The sequence below is a fragment of the Cherax quadricarinatus genome, chromosome 67 (genome assembly GCF_038502225.1).
Source record: "Cherax quadricarinatus isolate ZL_2023a chromosome 67, ASM3850222v1, whole genome shotgun sequence".
Lineage (NCBI taxonomy): Eukaryota > Metazoa > Arthropoda > Malacostraca > Decapoda > Parastacidae > Cherax > Cherax quadricarinatus.
Genome location: NC_091358.1, coordinates 19,111,803 through 19,137,789, shown reverse-complemented (window position 1 = coordinate 19,137,789; position 25,987 = coordinate 19,111,803). Strand labels below are relative to the sequence as shown.

Sequence of the window (25,987 nt, the reverse complement as noted above, 5' to 3'; positions counted from 1 at the left end):
AAGTGTAAAATGATAGTCACTTAAGTGTAAAATGATAGTCACTTAAGTGTAAAATGATAGTCACTTAAGTGTAAAATGATAGTCACTTGTGTAAAATGATAGTCACTTAAGTGTAAAATGATAGTCACTTAAGTGTAAAATGATAGTCACTTAAGTGTAAAATGATAGTCACTTAAGTGTAAAATGATAGTCACTTAAGTGTAAAATGATAGTCACTTAAGTGTAAAATGATAGTCACTTAAGTGTAAAATGATAGTCACTTAAGTGTAAAATGATAGTCACTTAAGTGTAAAATGATAGTCACTTAAGTGTAAAATGATAGTCACTTAAGTGTAAAATGATAGTCACTTAAGTGTAAAATGATAGTCACTTAAGTGTAAAATGATAGTCACTTAAATGTAAAATGATAGTCACTTAAGTGTAAAATGATAGTCACTTAAGTGTAAAATGATAGTCACTTAAGTGTAAAATGATAGTCACTTAAATGAAATTCAGATCAAAATATTGATGGTGACAAAGAAACATTCACAAATTTTATCACATATTTCCTTTCTGTTTTTACCCAAGACGATGCAAACGAAACCTCAGAAATCTATATTTTAGAGGTCAGGAATAAAATAATATATAAATTATAAATAAACAGTGTCAGGGATTTCGGACAAGTAGATATTATTATTATTATTATTATTATTATTATTATTATTATTATTATTATTATTATTATTATTATTATTATCAAAAAGAAGCGCTAAGCCACAAGGGCTATACAGCGCTGAGACAAGTAGACAGACTATAACCAAATAAGTTACTCTGCCTTGACAAGCTGTTTTCAAAATATCCAAATGTGTGTAAGAAGGATCTTAGCAGACTACTATCTACTCTCTTCAACAGATTATTGCAATTTGTTATCCAACAGAATAAGTGAAATCGGCAGTGTGATATCCACTACAAAGAGGGAAACAGGTTATCATCTTCAAGTTACAGACTAATCGTCCTAATATTAATTTTGATCAAAGTGATGATCAGTATTCAGCATTGAAAAAATACAAATTTTAGAGATGCAAGCTGCACTTTTATGCATTATTTGTATGGTTACAACAAACTTCAGTGCAAAATTTCGGACCATTTCGTGCCCATTTACCCTGCAACATCGCGATCGACTTTTCATCAAATTATACACTATTGAAAGCAATTAGTCATAATAATTAGTCATAATTGGTTGTGAAGATTGTATAATCAAATGTACATGGGTTATATCAATCATCAACTGTTTAATTTTAAACTATTGCAAGTTATATGTGAAGTCTTTCTTGGTGCGGAACTTGGGCATCACTTCCTGGAAATATTCTTAGCCTGATATATCCATCTCTCGCCTTCTGTCCAGTCACTTCAGTGCAGTTTCAGTCATCAATTTTATCCCTCTCTCAACATCTTGAGTGTTGTTTGGCCACTTGGGCACCTCCAGTGGAGTCTTAATAATTTTCAGAACCGGTTGATCTGATAGAGAAGCAATGAAAGGAGGATCAGTTTTGAGTTCAGTCTTCGAGTTAATCATGGAATGATAGATCTTTGCTTGCCACTTAAGTTTTGGAATCACTGCTTTGTCTCTCACAGTCGTCTTCATCAGCGCACATACAAAGAATCAGCTGATCTGCGTAAGGAAAGTAGGAATTTCTTTGTACAGTCTTCTTTACTATCTTCTTTTCTTTGCTGTTCAGATGTCTCATAAATTGCAGTGACTGGAAGACGTTCTGTGGACCATGTGTGACATAAGGGCGCAGCTTAATGTGGAACCACATTAGAGCAATGAACTTTAAAATCATAATGATGACTCTTTTCAGCTCCTGACTGGGTCTTGATGTTGCCACATACAGCCTAAGGATCCTACTCCATAAAGTATTTTGCAGCCTACATCTAGACAGGAGGCAGCAGGACAGAAACAACTACTTGTATCAAACAATTCGTTCACTGTTTCCTGAAATGCAGCTTTTTTTGGAGGCATTTTTTTTTCTTAATAAGTTCTATTCCTGTACTGTGCAATTTTCTCAATCTTTCCTCAATAGTTTTCTGGCTGAGAATAGGACTAGTCTTTCTGTTTCCAATTGAATTCTGCCATAGTTCAGAACAATTCTTAGCTGTTATCTTGATAATCACTGAAACATCAGTAAATTTTCTTTCATCACATTTATATCACCAACAGTTTCTTAACATATCGTCTTTGGACGGAAGTTTGTTCACTGGAAGAACACTGTCATAACCAAACAATGTATGTTCTGTGGCTTTCCTCGTTGACATTGTAACATCTCAGTAGTAAAGTATATAAGTAATCAGAGTATCTGAAAAGAGAGAAAGTTAGTTAATGTTTATAAATACTGCAGAGTACATAGATACAGTCCATAAAACACTGCGCTGCGCTACTTATATTCAAAAATTTCAGTTGCAAATGCATTAGGCTGAACCTCAACCAAGCAACTTCATATTTGGCACTGAATCTAAGATGTAAATAAGGAACAATGCCTGAAGAGTGCAGCTTTGACCAATATTTCAATGCTCAATGTTAAGTACTGAGACCCATCAATAGGTAACTTAGGCATAACAGTTGTGTTCAAGGAGACTGTTTGAAACACGGCGCTGCTCCACAATAAACACTATATTCTATTTTGCTCTCCAGAGTTCACTGATATTCCCTTGAAGAAATTTTTAAAATGAGAATGTGCACTTTAAGGGTCTCACACGTATTTTTAGCACTCTATCCGGCAGAAAAAAACGCAAATTTGACCTGAGCTTAAACACGCGCGTGCCCCTAACCTAAAGGCTCTAAAAAGGTGACTTTGAGAAAGACGTAACCAATATGGGCCAGTAGGCCTACTGCAGTGTCGCTCCATTCATATGTTTTTATATAAATACTACACAAATGTCTCATTATTCGTTATAGTATGAAGACTAGAACTGACCTGCATAATCTAAGTGAGGCCTTACTAATGATGTAGATATCTGGACTCCATGTTACTTATACTTACATAAATCCCAGTAACCTGTTAGCCTGTTAGACTTTCTTTCGGCTCTTATAATCTCGACCCTCTGACACTACCCCTGTAGCACTGGGACCTGAAAATAACGACATCCGTTTAGATACACATTCCATTAGATAATATCAATATAAGGTCGTTATTCTTAGTCTGATGAAGAATTAGCAACTTGTGCAACATCTGGGTATCTTTAAAGTGTTAATGTTCCACTGTCAGTGGCTTTATCAATACAATACAAGGACATAATGTGAAGAATGTAGATCTATATACAAAATATGGGGTAATGCGTACCTCAGCCTTCGAGTTGGATAAGAGTACATTAGTCTTCAAGAATTCTTTGTCTGAATGTCAATATTCTCCATGATATTCCTCATTGCTATGTTATTATTAAGCGACTAATATGACTTTAATCTATATTTTTCAAGGAAATAAATCCAAGAAAGGTTTGCATCTCTGAGTTAAATGGCAGAAAGACAGGTTTACCATGCCATGTAAAGGGAGATACAGTCTTATTTACCTCTTCATTCTACGGGCAACATTCTGCAGGGAACACTATCCTCCCTTCCTTCCCAAGTATCACCAGTAAAGATAGCCAACTGTTGCACATGTGTCGACTCAAAGGAGTGTATTATGTGTGTGTGTGTGTGTGTGTGGAGGGGGGGGGGGAGTTGTGGGTTGGGTAGGATGGCACTGATGCCTATCATAAACGTTATTTTGCTGTGAAAGTCCTCCATATGATGAGATATATCAGAGAAAAACACCGGAATTCCCTCAAGAAGTTGACAGTCAGTATTGTGAAAAATTATTATTATTATTATTATTATTATTATTATTATTATTATTATTATTATTATTATTATTATTATTATTATTATTATTATCAGCCAAATCACCTGCAGGAGGTTTACAGGACTTCACCTGAATTATTACCTGGGTGAGGTAAGTGGGACTTGAGTCACAATAGGTCACAGAATTACAACTCCTTCGATTTCCCACTTCCCACATAAAGCTAGACCTGATATTAAATTAATAATTACAATATTAAAACCAGCTACTCTGGTTCACTGTTGTGGAGTGGACTGTATGTGATTAAGATTGCTGAGAACAACAATATGAACTTTGCATTATCAATTACCATTCAAGTGTTGGCAGACAATTAATGCTGATGGTACACCACAACACCTGCCTAACATTTAGAACCTACACTGGCCAGCTTAGATCTAAATACAAGGATTGTGTATTTTGTGAGGTGCGATGACGATGATGTCGCATCCTTCATTTTCCATTCTCACCACACTATTATGGTCGTTTCGTAAATTTCCTGTCCCAAATTCTCCTCAGGGGACATTAACACGAATTCTTATTACAAATTGAGAACGATATTCCCCATTAGACTTCGGAAAACGCCCAATTCCTGGTGCAAATTTCTGACCAGTCCATACACAATTAAATTCAACATGGCGTCTTCCCCGGCATTACTCAACAGTTCGGCTAACTCCCCCCTCCCCTAACTCGAAATTTCTCGAAGGGTCAAAGCAGCATCATATTTTATTACACAATTATTATATTATTTATTAATATGTTCTACACTTAGGAAATTATGTAAAAAATTTCCAGAAATATTACCAAACAATTATGTCCTGGTTCGTTTCCATTCATCTCAAGAGAGTTGGGAAACTGGTGCTGTAACCATGTATAACGTGTTTATCTCTCTCTATCACTCTATCTAGCCATCTTATCACAGAGTAGATTACTAAGTTGTTGTTATTTATTTTCAACATCCAGATTTCAACATACCTTCGCTGCCTACGTCAGGAGGCAGTGACTCGAGTATCAACACAAGTTTTAGTTTCCCACACATAGTCCAAGGTATGGTATAATTATTTTTTATTGAAGAAAGTTTCTTACGATGACTTGTGAATACATTTTCTGATTCCCTACGATTCTTCATTGTTAATATCCAACTTCATTATCAAGTTATGCCTCACTCTGCACTCTTCCAATAGCATGTGTTAACGCACAGGTAATGTGAGCAACATGGTGTGTTAGAGTGTTGCTCCTGCTGTGATCTGCTGTATGTGTTATTGTGTTGCTGTTACTTTAAATCACTACGTGTGTTATTATGTTGTTGCTGCTGTAAACCATCCCGTGTGTTATCGTGTTGCTGCTGCTATCAACCACCTGGTGTGTTATTGTGTTGTTGCTGCTGTCAGCCACACCATGTGTTATTGTGTTGCTGCTAATGTAAACCACCTGGTGTGTTATTGTGTTGTTGCTGCTGTCAGCCACACCATGTGTTATTGTGTTGCTGCTAATGTAAACCACCTGGTGTGTTATTGTGTTGCTGCTGCTGTCAACCACCTGGTGTGTTATTGTGTTGCTGCTGCTATCAACCACCTGGTGTGTTATTGTGTTGCTGCTGCTGTCAACCACCTGGTGTGTTATTGTGTTGCTGCTGCTATCAACCACCTGGTGTGTTATTGTGTTGCTGCTGCTGTCAACTATCCCATGTGTTGTTGTGTTGTTGCTACTGTATATCACCCCGTGTACTCACCTGTATGTGATTGCAGGGGTCGAGGCTCAGCTACTGGCCCTGCTTCTTCGTTGGTCGCTAATTGATCCACTCTTGACTTCGAGAGTCTTACTGTACTTATTCTTAAGATTATGCGTGGATCCTCCCTCCACCACTTCACTCCCCAGTTCCAGCACTTCACTCCCCAGTTCCACCACTTCACTCCCCAGTTCCACCACTTCACTCCCCAGTTCCACCACTTCACTCCCCAGTTCCAGCACTTCACTCCCCAGTTCCAGCACTTCACTCGTTCCAGTTCCGGGCTACTCTAAGCCAGAAGAAATACTTCCAAATTGCCCAAAACGCACAACATGCTAGTGGCTTTCTTTATATTTGAACTACAATTTGTATCCTGCAGACAGAGATAAAGTTGTTTGTGTGCTTGCAAACATTCCTGTGACTACCTTAAGTTTTCAGCAACCAGCAATGCCCTCGTGTTCCTCTTTCAACTCTCAAATAATCTATCCCTATTCTTCCCTGTCACTTCCTATTAGTATATTATATGTTATCATATCACCCCTAGTCCCGTCCTCCAGTGCCTTCAAGTTGAATTCCCTTAACCTGTTTCTTGACATGCATGACCAGGTGTGGGTTCCATGCTAGTATTGCATACTCCAAACTGGGTCTGACGTATACAGTTAATAGTTTAGGTTAGGTAGTATTCGTCAGGAAATAGGACTAGTGTTTCCTGACGTGGATCTTAGTTATACGGGACTCTGGTGGCCTGGTGGTTAACGCTCTCGGTTCACACGGCGAGGGCCTGGGTTCGATTCCTAGCCAGAGTAGAAACATTGGACGTGTTTCTTTCCACCTGTTGTCTATGTTCACCATCAGTAAAATGGGTACCTGGGTGTTAGTCGACTGGTGTGGGTCGCATCCTGGGACACTGACCTAATTTGCCCGAAATGCCTCCGGAGCATAACAAGGGACTTTCTATATAGTAATATGTCATTGTAATCAGCTAGGACTGTATACCCTGTACATGTACTTGTAGTAAAATAAAGACATTATTATTATTATTATATGATGACCCGTCACTGGAGGTTTTGGTCAACTAACAGAAACCTTCCACTTGCTTATCAGTCCATCCCCTTTAAAAATTAAAATTAGTGTAGTAGTTAAATAGTGTCATAAATGACTCCTTACTTTGAAGTCTTAAAACGAATCATGGATTTGCTAGACCCGTATTTGTTGCAGTTATCTTGTTGATGTTCCCTGTGTGGCTCTAGGTTCTTCCAGTCAATCTTCTTGTGGTCACAGTCAACTATAATCAGTAAGTTTGCTCTTCTTATGTGGCTCTTCTGGCCACCTCAGCTAATGTATCTAAAAGTGCTCTGTTGTTTTCATCATATTTTTTTTTTTTTTGGTCTCTCGCTATTTAGTGGAGGGTTAAACATTACTATCATCACCTTGTGAACTCTGATCTTCAGTATGCTTACATGTAGTCATCTGTTTCTCCTCTGTCCATTCCTTCCATCTCTAAACTCCACTTGTTTCTGATAAGCAGTGCAACCCTCCTCCTCTTCCTCCTCCTCCTCTGTTCCTTCGATCTATCCTGATAATAATCTGATATCCCTTCAAGAAGATCGTCTTTCTTATCATCTCCGTGAGCTTTGTCTGTGAGTACTATAATGGCGACTCAGCTATTCAGAATGCGACTCTTCGCTTTTATTTCATAATCCATCTTCACTGGTGTACCATCCTTTCAGATTTCTTACCATTACTGTGTTCGGGTTCACTACTTCCTGAATTCAGATCCGTGCACATGGATCAGGAGGGTGGAAGGGGTTGGTGTGGGCTGAGTGTATTGGAGGTTATATTTTTACCCTAGACAGGGGAGACAGGATCATTGATGTAGACAGGGATGAATGCGGAGGTTGGGGGTGAAGGCACACACACTGGGTCTGGGGTTGGGGTAAGGGACATTTGTTTGGAATGAGGACTGTGGGTGTGGGGAGGGGGTTGGGGTGAGGGACATTTGTTTGGAATGAGGACTGTGGGTGTGGGGAGGGGGTTGGGGTGAGGGACATTTGTTTGGAATGAGGACTGTGGGTGTGGGGAGGGGGTTGGGGTGAGGGACATTTGTTTGGAATGAGGACTGTGGGTGTGGGGAGGGTGGGTGTAGTATGGCTTGTTTTGGATTATTGTGTTTGAGTGGGAGAGTGGAGGCTAGGGCTTGATGGAAGGGGTCTGAGTGTGGATGTACTTGTCTCTCTCTTTCCTGTTTCTGACATTATTTTACTCTCAGTTGCTTCCCTTCCTTTCTAATTCTGTCCCGGTCATGGTATAAGTGGCAGTATTTTTCTGCCTCCCTGAACCTTGAGCTCCACTGCATGATCCTGTCTCGTGCCATTACTGTTGTCAGGGTCAATGGTCAATTTGAATGGATGTATTTTAACCCTCTTATACTCTCAAAGCGTCTGAAAATTTGTCACTTGGGTCACTTCACTTTAGCCTTTCCACCAGTTAAGATGATGGTATCTTTAATCTCCTGTTCCTCCACCTGCCATATTTCATGATAAGTCTTTCCTTTATGTTCCTGAGCCTGGGAATAACCAATTACCTTGCTCTTACTCCTCTTCCTGCTTCCTTTACCTCCATATTTCTGTACCCAATTTCATCAATTATTTTACTGTTCACCTTATCATCTCCTGCACCTTCCAGTTACCTGAGAGTATCATTCTTCTTTCTTCCTTCCTTCATTCCTCTTACCTGCTGTTACTATTCCTGCTCCCATCTCGATACCACTGTCATCAGCTCCAGTTCCCTCTTCAGCTCTTTTAGATCCTCTTCCAGGTTTTGTATCTGTGCCTTAGCAGCTGCAACCCATCTCTTTTGTTCCCCATTCTCTACAGATATTTTCTGCAAAACTCGCTAAACTTTTTTCTCCGTGTTTCATCTTGCACCTGAGTCTGCTACCAATAGTTCCTGTCGCATGCTAATACATTACTTTCTAACAAGTCACTAGAAACTAGCACTTTCCCGACACTACTCAAGACAGCAAGGGTTACACCACTGCATAAAGGAGGTGACCCTACAGATGTAAACAACTATAGGCCAATATCAAACTTACCATTGCTATCCAAAATCTTCGAGAAACTTGTGCACAGGAGACTATATTCATTTATAATGTCACAAAACATACTCAACCCCTGCCAATTTGGATTCAGGAAAAATAAAAGCACTAATGATGCAATTGTAAAAATGCTAGATCTGCTTTACACAGCATTGGAAAATAAAGAATATCCGATAGGAATTTTTATTGACCTAAGAAAAGCGTTTGACACAGTAGACCACGGCATCCTACTCCACAAACTTGACCATTATGGTATAAGAGGCCATGTGCTTGCATATTTCAAATCCTACCTTACTGATAGGTATCAGTTTGTCACCATTAAAAACACAGCCTCATCAACAAGGCCACTTGATACTGGAGTTCTGCAGGGAAGTGTCCTTGGTCCCATGCTCTTCCTCATTTACATTAATGATCTTCCAGACATATCCCAACACCTGAAACCCATTCTCTTTGCTGATGACACGACTTACGTCATCTCCCACCCTAATCTTGCCACCCTCAACACCACTGTCAACGAGGAGCTGCTCAAAATTCTGATCTGGATGACAGCCAATAAACTTACACTTAACACTGACAAAACCTACTACATTATATTTGGTAGCAGAGCAGGTGTTGCGCAACTTAACATTAAGATCGACAACACTCTAATTGCCAGACATAATGAGGGCAAATTCCTAGGTCTATACCTCGACAACCTAAATTTCAGCACCCATATCCAACACATAACAAAAAAAGTATCCAAAACTGTGGGGATTCTCTCCAAGATACGATATTACGTGCCACAAACTGCCCTTCTCACACTATACCATTCACTCATTTATCCATACCTCACCTATGCTATTTGTGCTTGGGGATCAACTGCAGCAACACATCTAAAGCCAGTAATAACCCAACAATAAGCTGCAGTAAGAATAATCATTAAATCCCATCCCTGGCGGCAACACCCCCCCCCCACTCTTCATAGATCTAAACTTACTCCCTGTTCAGAACATCAGCACTTACTACTGTGCAATATACATTGTCGTATGGGGTTCGGTAGGAGAAACGAGGGTTGAAGGTAAACACCTTGTTGCATGGTAACACTATATATATTGTCAGACTGTGATGAGAGGTGGGAGCCCAGGCCTGCCTGCTTGCTGGATGTCTATCCGTCGAGTGAGAACGAGGCAGAGCGACCCACTCGCACATGCTGCATCCCGTGACGTCATACAGTCACAGGCCTAATAGGGATCTTCTATATAAAGCACATGGATGATACTATAATACTCAACTAATCTATGCATACAACATATGTAAAGGAGGATCAGCAACTATGCTGACATGACCTTAAATTCCAATATTAACCTTGACCTAAAACGCTTTCTTGATAGTTGTGACAGGACCCACAGGCATAACACCAGACACAAACATCTCTATGACATTCCCCGTGTCCGACTAAACCTTAACAAAAATTCAATGTGTGTCAAAGGGCCTAAAATCTGGAACATCCTACCTGAAAACTCTAGAACTGCAGACACATTCACCACTTTCAAAACTACAGTTAGAAAACATCATATCTCCCTGATACACCCCGTCAACTAACTACATGTAAACCACCTGGTGGTTCACACTTGCAGTCACTCACCCATCGACTATAAACACAGAAATACGAATCTTAATCTTAAAATAATGAACCCTAACTAGTCATAAGCTTGCCTATGATACTCCGATATAGACACTATGTATTGTGCCAAAACAAAAGCATTCACATTGCTAAACTAACAAACTATAATGTAGCCACTTAGCCTTAATACCATAATCTGTAATAATTTAAAGTTTAGAATTAATCTAAGTCTGCCCGAAATGCCTAGCCATGCTAGGCATCCTAGTGGCCCCCTCTGTAATTAGTATTTTAAAACATGTAAACCACACAATATCCAAAATCTGTAAACCTCGCATTGTAATCCTTATAGAGAATAAACTTGATTGATTGATTTCAGTTCATTCCTCCTCAACTCCCCTTCCTCTCTTCTTCTTTCTTATATTTGAGATCCTATTTCTGTGCTCCTCAGGTTTCCTGGTTAGATACAATAATATACTCTGAGTGCGGCGTACAGGTGATGAACCTTCAGTACCTGTACTATTTGTGTGCACAGCTGTACTCACCTATTTGTGGTTACAGGGGTCGATTCATAGCTCCTGGCCCCGTCTCTTCACGGATTGCTACTGGGTCCTCTCTCACCCTGCTCCATGAGCTTTATCAAACCTCATCTTAAAACTATGTATGGTTCCTGCCTCCCCTACAACACTTTCTAGGCTATTCCACTGCCTGACAACTCTATGACTGAAGAAATATTTCCTAACGTCCCTTTGACTCATAGGTGTCTTCAACTTCCAATTGTGAACCCTTGTTTCTGTGTCCCATCTCTGGAGCATCCTGTCTTTGTCCACCTTGTCAATTCCTTGCAGTATTTTATGTTATCATGTCTCCCCAGACCCTCCTGTCCTGCAGTGTCGTCAGGTCGATTTTCCTTAACTTTTCTTCGAAGGACACTCCCCTTAGCTCTGGAACTAGCCTCGTTGCAAGCATTTACACTTTCTCTAATTTCTTGACATGCTTGACCAGGCATGGGTTCAAAACTGGTGCTGCATACTCCAGTATGGGCCTGACGTATATGGTGTACAGATTCTTGAACGATTCCTTACTGAGGTATCGGGCCCCTGGCCCCGCCTCTTCATTGATCGCTACTAGGTCCTCTCTCTCCCTGTTCCATGAACTTTATCATACCTCGTCTTAAAACTATGTATGGCTACTGCCTCCACTCTATGACTGAAGAAATACTTCCTAACATCCCTTTAACTCATATGGGTCATCAGCTTCCAATTGTGACCCCTTGTTTCTGTGTCCCATCTCTGGAACATCCTGTCTTTGTCCACCTTATCTATTCCTCGCAGTATTTTGTATGTCCTCATCATGTCTCCCTTAACTCTCCTGTCCTCCAGTGTCAACAGGCAGTTTGTATGTTACACGTGGTGCTGTGCTCTCCTTGACCTAGCGCTGACCCAACAACCACCTAGTACCTTGCAGCTTCTATGCTTATCCTTCCTAGCTCTAGTCTAATAAACACCTGTCTGCCCGCCCTGTTTCTGTTTTAAATTACCAATTATTGTTTATTATGGAGTATTTATTAGCTTATTCCTTTTAATATTAAGAGAGTGGATGTTACGCAGAAATGTGGGACACCTGGGGGCTTGAGCCTTGTTTAAAGGAAAAGGTAAAAGTTACACACATCTCAAGCATAAACTGTCAAACTTGATGTTGGTGAGAGGCTCTTGATTTAGGGAATTGGATCTGTGCTCCAGTTTCCCGAATTAAGCCTGAATGCCTTCCACATCCTCCCCCAGGCGCTGTATAATCCTCCGGGTTTAGCGCTTCCCCCTTGATTATAATAATAATAATATCGCAGTCAAATCAGAAAGCGCTAAACCAGTATTTGTTACTTCAATGGGTTGGTTAACAGAGGGTTAGGCAAAAATCCTAGTTAGGAAAATATATCTATTTATTCAGCATAACACTATATACACACTCTAGAAAACAATTTCATCTATCTTCTATCCTAAACGCCCACATAGTGGCACAAGAAGCAGGCGGCTGGCGGTCCAGTAACTATAACACTAGGCCTAGTCAGCACCAGGCCGTCACTAGTCCAATAGTGCACCCCATACCCATCCTGTGGGGGGTAGTCAAAAGATTACAAAGGGACATAATGGGTCCAGGGACTGTACCCTAAAGTTATGATAGCTGAACTAGTTACAAAGGTAATGAACTCCAGGTAGATCTGGTCACAATCATGGCAAGTTACAGAGGTAATGAATCAGCTTCACTCCTATACATGGTTACAGTCATGAACAAATTACAAAGTAATGAGCCACTGATACGTCCACACCTGGTCACAATTGTAATGAGTTATAAATACAAATATTAAGTGGGTCATACACCCACACTAGCGCGCGCGCGCACAGACATGCACACAAGCGTACAAATATATGCATACACACAAGACGCACATCCACACACGCACGCACACACACCCACACACACACCCACACACACACTCCCACACACACACACCCACACACCCACACACACACACACACACACACACACACACACACACACACACACACACACACACACACACACACACACACCCACCCACACACACTCACACACACACACACACACACACACACACACACACACACACACACACACACACACACACACACACACACACACACACACACACACATTTCTGAGTGAGTTGTTTCTAAATTCATTAATTTTATCACACTCCAGTACATAATGACGCAGGGTGTGACAATAGTCCATCTGGCAAAGTTTACATTTCGTTTGGTCTACATCTGGTGGTGGTGATTTAACCTGCCATAGATACTTGTAACCCAGCCGGAGCCGGGCAGTAGTGACATCCAAGAGTCTGCTTATCTTGTTGGATGCACCATAGACATGTGGCTCCTCCTGCATGATGGAATAAGAACATAAGAACATAAGAAAGGAGGAACACTGCAGCAGGCCTGTTGGCCCATACTAGGCAAGTCCTTTACAATTCATCCCCCTAACAAAAATTTGACCAATCCAATTTTCATTGCTACCCAAGAAATAAGCTCCGATGTGCAAGTCCCACTCAAATCCAACCCTTCCCACTCATGTACTTATCCAACCTAAATTTGAAACTACCCAAAGTCCTAGCCTCAATAACCCAACTAGGTAGACTGTTCCACTCATCTACTACCCTATTTCCAAACCAATACTTTCCTATGTCCTTTCTAAATCTAAACTTATCTAATTTAAATCCATTACTGCGGGTTCTCTCTTGGAGAGATATCCTCAAGACCTTGTTAATATCCCCTTTATTAATACCTATCTTCCACTTATACACTTCGATCAGGTCTCCCCTCATTCTTCGTCTAACAAGTGAATGTAACTTAAGAGTCTTCAATCTTTCTTCATAAGGAAGATTTCTAATGCTATGTATTAATTTAGTCATCCTACGCTGAATGTTTTCTAACGAATTTATGTCCATTCTGTAATATGGAGACCAGAATTGAGCTGCATAATCTAGGTGAGGCCTTACTAATGATGTATAAAGCTGCAGTATGACCTCTGGACTTCTGTTGCTTACACTTCTTGATGTAAATCCCAGTAATCTATTTGCCTTATTTCGAATGCTTAGGCATTGCTGTCTTGGTTTAAGGTTGCTGCTTACCATGACCCCCAAGTCCTTTTCGCAATCTGTATGGCTAAGTTCTACATTATTTAACTTATAAGTGCTAGGGTTATGGACACTCCCGAGCTTCAGAACCTTGCATTTATCTACATTGAACTGCATCTGCCACTTTTCTGACCAAGAGTAGAGTTTGTCTAAATCCTCCTGAAGTTCCCTAACATCTACGTTTGAATCAATTATCCTACCTATCTTCGTGTCATCGGCGAATTTGCTCATATCACTAGTAATTCCTTCATCAAGATCATTGATATAAATTATAAACAACAACGGGCCCAAGACTGATCCCTGTGGAACGCCACTTGTTACTGATCCCCACTCGGATTTAACCCCATTTATGGACACTCTCTGCTTCCTGTCTGTGAGCCATGATTTGATCCACGAGAGCACCCTTCCCCCAATGCCATGAGCTGCTACTTTCTTCAACAGTCTTTGGTGCGGAACTCTATCAAATGCCTTACTAAAATCTAAGTAAACAATATCAAATTCTTTATCGTGGTCAACAGCCTCAAAAGCTTTACTGAAGAAAGTTAATAAATTAGTTAGACAAGACCGGCCTCTTGTGAATCCATGCTGAGTATCATTAATCAAGCTATGCATATCGAGATGGCTTCTTATAATCTCAGCTATAATTGACTCTAGCAACTTGCTTACAATTGAGGTCAGGCTTATTGGGCGGTAATTTGACGGTAACGACTTGTCCCCTGTTTTAAAAATAGGAATTACATTAGCCATCTTCCACATATCAGACACTACACCTGTTTGAAGAGATAAATTAAAAATATTAGTTAATGGTTCACAGACTTCCATTTTGCATTCCTTAAGAACCCTTGAAAAAACCTCATCTGTCTATCTGCTTCACAACCATTTCACTAGTGACTGTGATGTTACATAATTTATCTTCTTCTGATCCACTATAAAAATTAATTACCGGAATATTATTAGTGTCTTCCTGTGTAAAAACCGAGAGAAAATAATTATTTAAAATCGAGCACATTTCATTCTCTTTGTCAGTAAGATGCCCATAGTTATTTTTAAGGGGACCTATCATATCTCTGACTTTTGTTCTATATACCTGGAAAAAACTTTTTGGGTTAGTTTTAGAATCCCTAGCAACTTTAATTTCATAGTACCTTTTAGCTTTTCTTATCCCCTTTTTAATGTCCCTCTTAATGTCAATATACTGATTCATAAGATGACCCTCGCCTCTTTTGATACGCCTATAAATTCCTTTCTTATGCCCTAGTAGATATTTCAGCCTATTATTCATCCATTTTGGGTCATTTCTATTTGATCTAATTTCCTTATAAGGGATAAACGTTCTTTGAGCAGCATGTATTGTGTTCAGAAAACTGTCATATTGATAGCTCTCTTCGTTACCCCAGTCAACAGATGATAAGTGTTCTCTAAGCCCATCGTAATCTGCTAAGCGAAAATCTGGGACTGTTACTGAGTTATCCCTACTATCATACTTCCATTCAATTCTAAATGTAATTGATTTGTGGTCGCTAGCACCCAGTTCCTCTGAAACTTCTAAATTATTAACAAGGGATTCATTGTTTGCCAGAACTAAGTCAAGCAGGTTATTTCCCCTTGTAGGTTCTGTCACAAACTGCTTCAAAAAACAATCCTGAACTACTTCTAAGAAATCGTATGATTCTAAATTCCCAGTCAAGAAATTCCAATCAACATGACTAAAGTTAAAGTCTCCTAGAATTACTACATTATCGTGCCTTGTGGCCCTAACAATTTCCTCCCATAGTAGTCTCCCTTGGTCCCTATCTAAATTTGGGGGACGGTATATCACACCTAAAATTAATTTTTCATGCCCCTCTGAAAATTCTATCCAAACAGACTCTGTATGTGTTACTTCAGACTTAATACCCGTTTTTATGCAACAGTTCAAGCGATCTCGGACATACAATGCCACCCCACCCCCCCTTCCCGATACTTCTATCTACTTGGAACAATTTAAAACCCTGAATGTGACATTCTGCAGGCATGTCCCGACTTTTTGAATTAAACCACGTCTCAGTAATGGCAAATACGTCTATGTTACCTGCACTAGCAACTAGTCTCAACTCGTCCATCTTATTCCTAGCACTACAGCAATTAGCATAATAAACATTGAAAGACTCTCCTTTCTCTTTACCCTTCCTGCTCATTTCTATTTTTCTACTAAACCTATTACTGTTCTTATCACACAAGGTCCCTGGCTTTACAATATCTACCTCGTTCTTATTATTACTAGTTCCCCTAGAACTCGTAATATTACTACACTGGGACTTCACTGTTTTCCTGCCAAAACCCATACCACTAACTACTTCTAGTTTAAAGTCCTAACTGCTCCCTCCACTGCAGTTGCCAGTGCTCCCACCCCACACCTAGATAAGTGAACCCCATCCCTGACATACATGTCATTTCTGCCATAGAAGAGGTCCCAGTTGTCAATGAATGTTACCACATTTTCCTTACAGTATTTGTCCAGCCAGCAATTGACACCAATTGCCCTGGACAACCATTCATTTCCAACTCCCCTCCTTGGCAGAATACCACATATGACAGGGTTCCCACCCTTACTCCTAATTATTTCTATTGCTGACCTATACCTGCTAATCAGGTCTTCACTCCTACGTCTGCCAACATCGTTGCCTCCAGCACTGAGACAGATAATAGGATTACTCCCATTACCTCTCATGATGTCATCCAGACGGCTAACAATATCCTCCATCCCAGCCCCAGGAAAGCAAACTCTCTGTCTCCTACTCCTGTCCTTCAAGCAGAACGCCCTATCCATATACCTAACTTGGCTATCCCCAACAACAACAATATTCGTACCTTCCTTGGTGTTGTTCGTCGTGACGTTCCCAGTAGTCGACTCTCATTCGTCGGGTAGCACTGAGAATGTATTAGATGTTTCCACAACAGTTTCCACGGCAGTCTCTTTCTTCTTCATCGTTTCTACCTTTCCATTCGTCTTCTTGATCGTCAACTTCTTTCCCTGCTGTCCAGCCACTGACCAGTTTCCCTTCTTGACCTGAGGACTCAAAACAGGAGGACTACTCCTAATCTTTTTGTTTTCCTCGGTCAGTCGCCGAATTTCCATATTCACCATCCTCAATTCTTCCTTCACAAAACAAAACAGCTGTTCACAAAACAGCTGGCAGTACCTGAAACCTCACACCTGACTCCCCAAACCATTCATAAATGAATACTTGCAAGCAGCCGGTAGAGTATCCAACTCGTTGTAATGCCCTGGTGTAGTACCACCACCTCTGTTTCTTCATTATATTCTATGCTTCTGTCGCTGGTCACACACTGACCTTGTCTTCACTTTGGGTACCCCGTTATATGCTAGCGGGGTTCTACACTATCACGTTCAGTGATCGCTGACAGACTCCTCGGATAAGCCCAATAACAGTACAAGTACAGACGCTTCTGTTAGTTGTTGCTGTTGCACACACGCAGTGCGATGTGTAGCTGCTACTGTCAGGCTAATCAGATTTGTAAGACTAATAAATAACAAAAAAAGGCACAATACCGTGACTGGAACAATACATAAATAACCCGCACATAGACGAAAGGAACTTACGACGACTTTGTAAATGGTTTGTGGCTTAGCGCTTCTTTTTGATTATAATAATAATAATAATTTGTAAATGGTCCAAGTCGTACCGAAAAGTCGTCGTAAGCTCCTCTCTTCTATGTGCGGGTTATTTGTGTATTATAACACTAACAAACTGACTGTCAGTAACTCTAACATAGCTTCTGTAAGACGGAAGTTTCAAAAGTAATGAAACCACATATTAGCAAAATTCCTCACTATGAGACAAAAGTTGGAATACATCAGGTTTTAGAAACGATAAATATATTTATCTTCGAAAGAGGTAATAATAGAGATTAGTCCCGAATTCTTTACATGAAAAGAAAGGGAACAGTGTCTCTTCTGAAGGAGAACACACACTACCCAACAGTGTCCCGTAGTTAGGTTGGCAGCGCACTCAGCTCATACATTGAGGTCCGTGGTTCGATCTCTGGTACGGGTGGAAGATGGAGCGCGTTTCCTTAACATACTTGCTGTACCTGTTCATCTTCCAGCAAGTAGGTACCTGGGTGTTAGTCAGCTGGTGCGGGTAGCATCCTGGGGCATATAATTAACTTAAGTTGCCCGAAATGCTCTGAACAACCAGAGGCTTTCTATATATTATGTCACTGATGTCAGCTACGTATGTATGATTTGTATCATGCATTTATAGAAATAAATAATATTCTATGCCTCCTGAGAAGCAAAGTTGCTAAGGTGAATGTATACCTGGAGGACATTCCAATGGGCAACGCCCCCGCGGTCCCGTCCACTCGCGGTGGATCAGGGCCTGATCAAACAGGCTGTTACTGTTGGCCACATGCAGACTGATGTGCGAACCACAGCCCGGCTGAACAGATATTGACTTTGTGTGTAAAACTCCCTCTTGAAAACAGCTATTTGTCTATTGACAATCCCTCTTATGTATGCTGTGAGGCAGTTGTACAGTCTTGGGCCCCTGATACTTATTGTGTTGTCTTCTAGCATCCTCATAGCGCGCCTGCTTTCATCGGGTGGATGTTGCACTGGCTGCCAAGTATTTTGCTTTCATAAGGAGTGATTTCAGTGTGTAGATTTGGGAATAGTCCCTCTAGGATTTTCCAAGTGAATATTATCATGTATCTTTCTCGTCTGTATTCCAAGGTATACAGGTCGAGGGCCTTCAACCGTTCCCAGTAATTTAGGTGCTTTATGGTATTTATACGTGAAGTGAAAATTCTCTCTACATTCTCCAGGTCTGCAGTTTTGCCTGCCTTGAAAGGGGCCGTTAGAGTACAACAATATTCCAGCCTAGAGAGAACAAGCGAATTGAAGAGAATTATCATTGGCTTGGCAACTCTAGTTTTGAAGATTCTCATTATGTATCCTATCATTTTCCGTGGAGATGTGGTAGATATTTTGTTATGATCTTTCAAATTAGTTTCTCGCTTATTGTGTGATTGGAATTTGTTTTATACTCCGATACAGTTTGATTTCCTTGAGTTTTCTATAGCGGAGTAATTGAAATTTGCTTTCATTGAACTTCATATTGTTTCAGACGCCCATTTAAAGACTTAATTTATGTCTGCTTAGAGATTTGTAGTGTCTTCGATAGAGGACACTGCAAATTCTGGTGTCGTTAGGAAAGGAGGAAAAGGTGCTGCTGTGGTTTACATCTCCATCAGAAATGAGGTTGAGGAAAAAAGATGGGAACTAGTACTGTACCTTGTGGAACAGAGCTTCTTACTGTATCCTACTCTTTGTGTTCTACCTGTTAAGAAGTTATAAATCCATCTATCTACTTTTCCTGTTATTCCTTAATCACACATTTTGTGGCCATTACACCATGATCGCACTTGTCGAAGGCTTTTGCAAAGTCTGTGTATACTACATTTCCATTTTTATTGTTCTCCAATGCATACAAGACCATGTTATAGTGATCCAGTAGTCGTGAGATACAGGAGCGACTTGCTCTGGGTTATGCAATTTATGGGTATCCAAGTAGTTGCCGATCTTGCTTCTTAGAACCCTTTCAAAGAGTTTATGATGTGGGATATTAGTGCAATCGGTCTGTAATTCTTTGTAATTGTTTAACTGCCGCCCTTGTAGAGTGGGACTACGTCTGTTGTTTTTAGTGATTTTGGGATGATTCCTGTGTCTACGCTGCTGCTCCATAGAATAATGTACGTGAGTTTTAGTTTAATATGTTTATTATGCACCCCATACCCATCCTGTGGGCGGTAGTCAAAAGATTACAGAGGTACATAATTGGTCCAGGGACTGGACTCCAAAGTTTTGATAGCTGAGCAAGTTACAGAGGTAATGAACTCACAATTTACAAAGGTAATGAACTCACAATTTACAAAGGTAATGAACTCACAATTTACAAAGGTAATGAACTCCAGGTAAGTCTGGTCACAATCATGACAAGTTACAAAGGTATTTACAGATTACAGAGGTACGTAAAGGGTCCAGGGACTGGGCCCCCAAAGTTTTGATAGCTGAACTAGGTACAAAGGTAATGAGCTCACAAGTTACAAAGGTAATGAATTCTGTAGAATGGTTACTTACGTTTATACTTTGGCTACAATCATGAATAAATTATAGAGTAATGAGCAATTCACACTTCCACACCCGGTCACAACTGTAATGAGTTATTGGTGCAAATATTGATTGTTGAGTCACACACACCACACACACACACACACACACACACACACACACACACACACACACACACACACACACACACACACACACACACACACACACACACACACATACACACACACACACACACACACACACACGTGAAAGGTATTTCTTGCAGTTCTTGATGAACACGGAGTTCCACGAGTCTGGGCCTGGGGTATAGTGCATGGACATATCATTTATTGCTTTTTCATTGTCTTGTGGTGTTAAGATTATATCAGAAATTCTTCAGTTGACCAAATTTTGAGTCTCAGTCATAAAAAAAAATCCTTTAAATTGTTGACTCCTAGTCTGATTAACTCTTCGTTTCATTACGGGTACCAGGAGGAGAGACAGAGTTAAAATAGCAGATTTACACGTACAACAAGATATTACTGCCTTAAATGTACGCCTTGACACCCTGAAAAAGAAACAACTCTATGCAATGCAAGAACTCGACATGCCAGATAAAGAACATCCTCTACAAGTTGTGGAAACATAAACACATGTGCAGTTTAATGTGATCCTTTATTGACAACGTTTCGCCCACAGAGTGGGCTTTTTCAAGTCACACACAGATCATCAATACTCATCAATATCATCAATACTCCTCCTCACAGGACTCAAAGAATGACTCTCCCACAGAGGGTCCGTCGTTTTATCCATAAAGGTGATTACCATCGACCAATGATATTGAGCAACCTCCCTGATCAAGAAGATTGGGTAGCACCAGAACCCTTCTATGTTTACTGAGAAAATCATTGTGAGGGAAAAGTTCAATAGATAGGAGTAGCGAGGGAGTATATAGTAACAATAGTTTCATTGCTGGCTACTTGTTAAGGTAGGGTAAGTCCAGCTCCCGTTATTCCCCCCCTTTTTCCCCCTCCCCGAAAGTGATAGTTTGATTGCCGGCTGCTTGTTAAGGTAGGGTCAGTCTAACTCCCGCTATCCCTTCCCCTCCCTCTTCCCCCCCCCCCCGAAAGGTGACGTGTGGGGCTCCGGTCAAACAGTAAATCACTCGACTCACAGCTCCCAATACAACTGTAAGTACACGCCTGATCATATTTTAGTGGACTTATTGGTTGAAATCTTCACTTTTGACCAATAAGTAACTTAGTCCTTTCAGTCTTGATAGGTTAAAATGTTTTAATAATCACCACATCTTTTAGGTATTGTACTTATCATGGAGAGTGATTTCTTAAGCAGTGGGTAATCTGTCTCTCTTTACAGCTTGAAAGGACAGAGAGGGTCACCTGCTAATCAACGAGTAGAAATTGAAGGAGACGGACTAACGTTCTGAGACGTCCCAAATTCTGATCCACTTACCTGTTTGTGTATGTAGGATATAACCCCTCATCACTGCAGTGGAGAAAACCTCCTTTCCTGTCATCTGGACGGATTATTGACGGCTATAAAATCTGTGAAGAACGAGCCGGTGGGATGTCACCAACACCTGCGACCCCCCCATCATCAGCAACGGCTACGATTTCAACAACACGCAGTGTCACCAACACCAGACACCCAAGTTTTATATAAATATATTAGTGTTGAATTCAGTTATCATTTATATTTTTCATTTTTCATTTTCTTTAATGTAGGATTAATATTTCATATTTAAGTGTTTTATATTTTATATTTTCTATATAATAAAGTGTTTATGTTTGTTATTATTTCTTTTTCTATTCATTAATTTTCCTGAGGAGAAGCCAGCCTTGGTAATATTGACTGAAGTTGTTACAGGGCTGAGTAAGCCTTCACAAGTGGCGACCTTGCCAGGATCAACTCGACTGAATCAAGATTCAACTCCGTCTCGAATCTACCATCGGAACTTCAACGCCGCATACCACAGACGGTTACAACCAACCATGAGTAATCATTCTCTATGGTAGGACTACAGTACAGGTATTTAAAAGATTTGGTGATTGTTATAGTCTCAATTTATTGTAAGTCAAGTCAGGCAGGATATAATATTTAATTCTGCCACCATTTTGTTCGAGCTTGAAACACTTTGGAGGATTAGACTCTAGGGACCCGAGATTTTCCAGTGACAATTTGTTTCATTGAGCTCTTTATTTTATCAAGGGAACTGTCGTAGGACACTCTTGATTTGTTGGTGAAAAGATTGGATGGTCAAGTCACCCCATTCTACTTACTGTTTGCTCGCAGCTGGCATAGAACCCTTCTTTTTCATTAATACATATTGTTTAATTGAAGCAGGGATCGAACCCTCTGGTTTATTTACAGTTTAAGCTGAGCAGGAATTGAACCCTCCGTTTTCTTTAATACCCGTTCATTTCCCCTGATAGTTTAAGTTATTCATGCAAGTATGGAGGAATACCAGTTTTGGATGAATGCTGGAGGTAAGTTAGGAATAACAGGGAAAAATTTAGAATCTTTCATTAGTGCTAAGATCCAGGAAAGACTTGAAAGAGAGAGAACTGAGAGAGAAGAAAGACATTTAGAAAGGGAGAGAGAAAAAGAAAAGGAGAGAGAGACAATCAAAAGAGAAGAAGAAAAGGAGAGAGAGAGAATCGAAAGAGAAGAGAAAAAGGAGAGAGAGAGAATTGTGAGAGAAATCCAAGAAAGACAGTTAGAAAGAGAGAGAGAAGACAAAAAGGAGCTTGATAGACTTGATCTTGAGGAGAGAGCTAGAGTACGTGAAGAACAAGTTAAATTAAGAGAACTTGAGGAAAGAGCAAAGGATAGAGAAGCTGAGGAAAAAGCTAGAGAATGTGAGGAAAAAGCTAGAGAACTCGAGTTAATAGAGAGAGAAAAGGATCGCGAGCTCGAGAAAGCTCGCCTTAAATTAGAGAATAAAAATTTAACTCTTACACAACAACAATTAGAGGAAGGAGTAATTGAACATCATGCAGCTAGTGCACATATTCCAACACCTAATTTACCTCCTTTCACAGAGGGTGAAGACATTACTTCATAAATTATCAGGTTTGAAAATACCGCTACCCTCTGTGAATGGCCTGCTGACACCTGGGCTACCAGGTTAGGAATGTTATTTTCTGGTACAGCCTTGAATATCTATGCAACTTTGTCGCAGGATATCATATGTAATTATAACCTACTGAAGAAGGAAATCCTTAAAGCATATCAAAAAACCACTAATTCTTACAGGAAAGATTTCAGGTATGCCACCTTACAGCCTGGCCAGAACTTTCAGCAGTTACAGGTAACATTCTTTCGTTTGTTCGACTTTTGGATAGAGAGTTCAGGAATTGATCACAGTTATGAATCTCTTAGAGACTTCATGGTTGCTGACCAGTTCCTGACAGCTCTTCCTCACCAGATACGAACATTCATCAGAGAACGTAACCTGATTAAAGCTGAGGAAGTTGCTGAGGCTGCTGATCTGTATGCTGAGGCTCACAATTCCTATAAAGACCTGAAGGGATCGAACCCTAAGGGCAAGGGTTCATCAGACCTAAAGAAATCAAAGCCTCTAGTGGAAAGTAAAATGACTTCTTTTATTCCTGTTTGTCATTTGTGTGGTGTTAAGGGACATAAACGTCCAGATTGTTCTTCTAAGAAGGTCCAAAAAGTTGGAAGATGTTTTAAAGACTGTAATGACCAAGCACCCTTCTGTTCAGGAACAGTTAATGGACTTAATTTATCTACCATTTTACGAGACACTGGATGCACATGTATAGTCATTTCTGATAAGCTGTTCCCTAATCTTAAAGAAACTCATTCCTCTGCTATACTTTCAGACTACTTGGGCCGTACGGACACTTTTCCTACCATCCGTTGTTACATTAGGTCTAAATGGTTCACAGGTTGGTCTGAAGCCGTACTAGCTCCCATCACTTCTTGCTCCGTACTAATAGGTAATGTAAAAGGTGCCATTCTTCCTTCTGAGGTTAACCTTTCATCACCAAAGGTGGACATAAGCTTTTCAGATCCTCTTCCTGTAGAGTCAGAGAAGCACCTCGAAAGTTCAGATGAGACAATGTCTCGCGAGATTCATGTGGAATTAAAAACCAGTGATGCTACTCTCGAAAGCGAGGTAGTAGGATCACCGGTTCACTTGTTAGATGAAAGTGAAGGTATCACCTCCGATACCATAAATGTCTTGACTAGGGCTCAGACCAAAGCCCAGGCTTCTCCTACTATCCATCCTTTGATTTTCCCTGACTTTACCCTTTAGATATATCGAAGGACTCCTTTGTCAATTTACAACGTAATTGCCCTTCTCTTCAGAATTGCCATAATGCCGCTAAACAAAATCAAGTTATCCAAAGGAAAAACTTTTCGTATAAATTTGAATATATAAAAGGTATCTTGTTCAAGTCAGTATTCAAATTAAATTCAGATGAGATAGACTATTCCATCTTAGTTGTTCCAAGTCAATGCAGAGAGACTGTTCTTAAAATGGCTCATGACCTACCAGTGGCCGGACATTTCTCGCATCGTAAAACCTTAAATAAAATTATTGAAACCTATTTTTGGCCAAAAATGTCCACAGATGTCACTACCTATTGTAGATCGTGTAAAGTTTGCCAACTGTCATCCTCCCGAGGAACCAGGCGAGTACCTATGGTTAAAATGCCAGTATTTACGGTACCTTTCGAAAGAGTAGCTATTGACATCGTTGGTCCTTTATCTCCACTTTCATCTGGGGGACATAGATATATATTAACATTAGTTGATTATGCTTCAAGTTTCCCTGAAGCCGTTCCCTTAAAGACCATAACTACTACAGAGGTGGCTGAAGCCCTTTTGTCCATCTTCTCCAGAGTGGGCATCCCTAGAGAAATTTTGTCTGACCGTGGGACACAATTCACATCTGACTTAATGCAACATCTATACCAACTTCTGGGAGTGAAACCTCTCTTCACCACACCCTATCATCCCAGCTGTAATGGGAGGATTGAGCGCCAGCATTCGATTCTCAAGTCCATTTTAAGGAAACTTTGCTCCCTTAAACCTAAGGAGTGGCATCGTTACCTACCCTGTGCTTTGTTTGCCATGAGGGAAGTTCCCAGTGACTCTTTGGGGTTTTCACCTTTTGAACTTCTCTATGGTAGACAGGCCAGAGGCCCATTGTCCATCCTTCATGACTTATGGACTAATGAGGACGTAAAGGCTGAGGTTCAGTCTTCATATCAGTTTCTCCTTGACCTTAGATCCAAACTTGAGGAGACCTCTGACATAGTTTCGAAAAACTTAAGCTTGTCAATGGACCAGTACAAAACATATTTTGATTCCAAAAGTCAGAGAAGTTTTAAAGTAGGAGATGAGGTTCTGGTACTTTTGCCTATCAAGTCAAATAAATTATTGGTAGCATGGAAAGGTCCATGTAAAGTATTAAAAATTTGTGGGAAAGTTGACTACCTCATAGAAGTCAAGGGGAAACCTAAGCTTTATCATAACAACATCCTTAAGAAATATTACCGAAGAAATTCGGTTAACTGCCTTAATAACTTTGACTTAGTTTTTCCACATGAACTTGATAAAACAACTGAAGAATGTAAGGTGTGTGTAATTGACACCTCTAACATGACTTGTTGACTCTTGACTACTCGGGAGCAACCAACATTAATATTAATGAATCTTTGGATGACCATAAGAGACATGAACTACTTCAATGTGTGAGTAACTTTTCAGACGTCTTTAAGATATTCCAGGTGTTACCTCCACGGTAGTCCATAAGATTTACTTAGTGACTGACAATCCTATCAAACGAAAATTATACCCAGTTCCAATTCACCTTAGGGATGCATTTGACCGAGAGGTAGAAAATTATTAAAACTAAAGATC

At 40.2% G+C, this 25,987-nt stretch overlaps 1 protein-coding gene across 2 annotated transcripts in view; it reads left to right on the top strand.

Moving 5' to 3' along the window:
- The first annotated feature begins 4,819 nt into the window (after positions 1-4,819).
- The window catches only part of LOC128699673 (cytochrome P450 9e2-like), a 74,885-nt gene continuing 53,717 nt past the window's right edge, over positions 4,820-25,987 (top strand). For both annotated transcript variants that reach the window (XM_070099315.1, XM_070099316.1), the window contains exon 1: positions 4,820-4,898. The gene's annotated coding sequence lies outside the window, so the exon portion shown is untranslated. The remainder of the gene's footprint in view (positions 4,899-25,987) is intronic.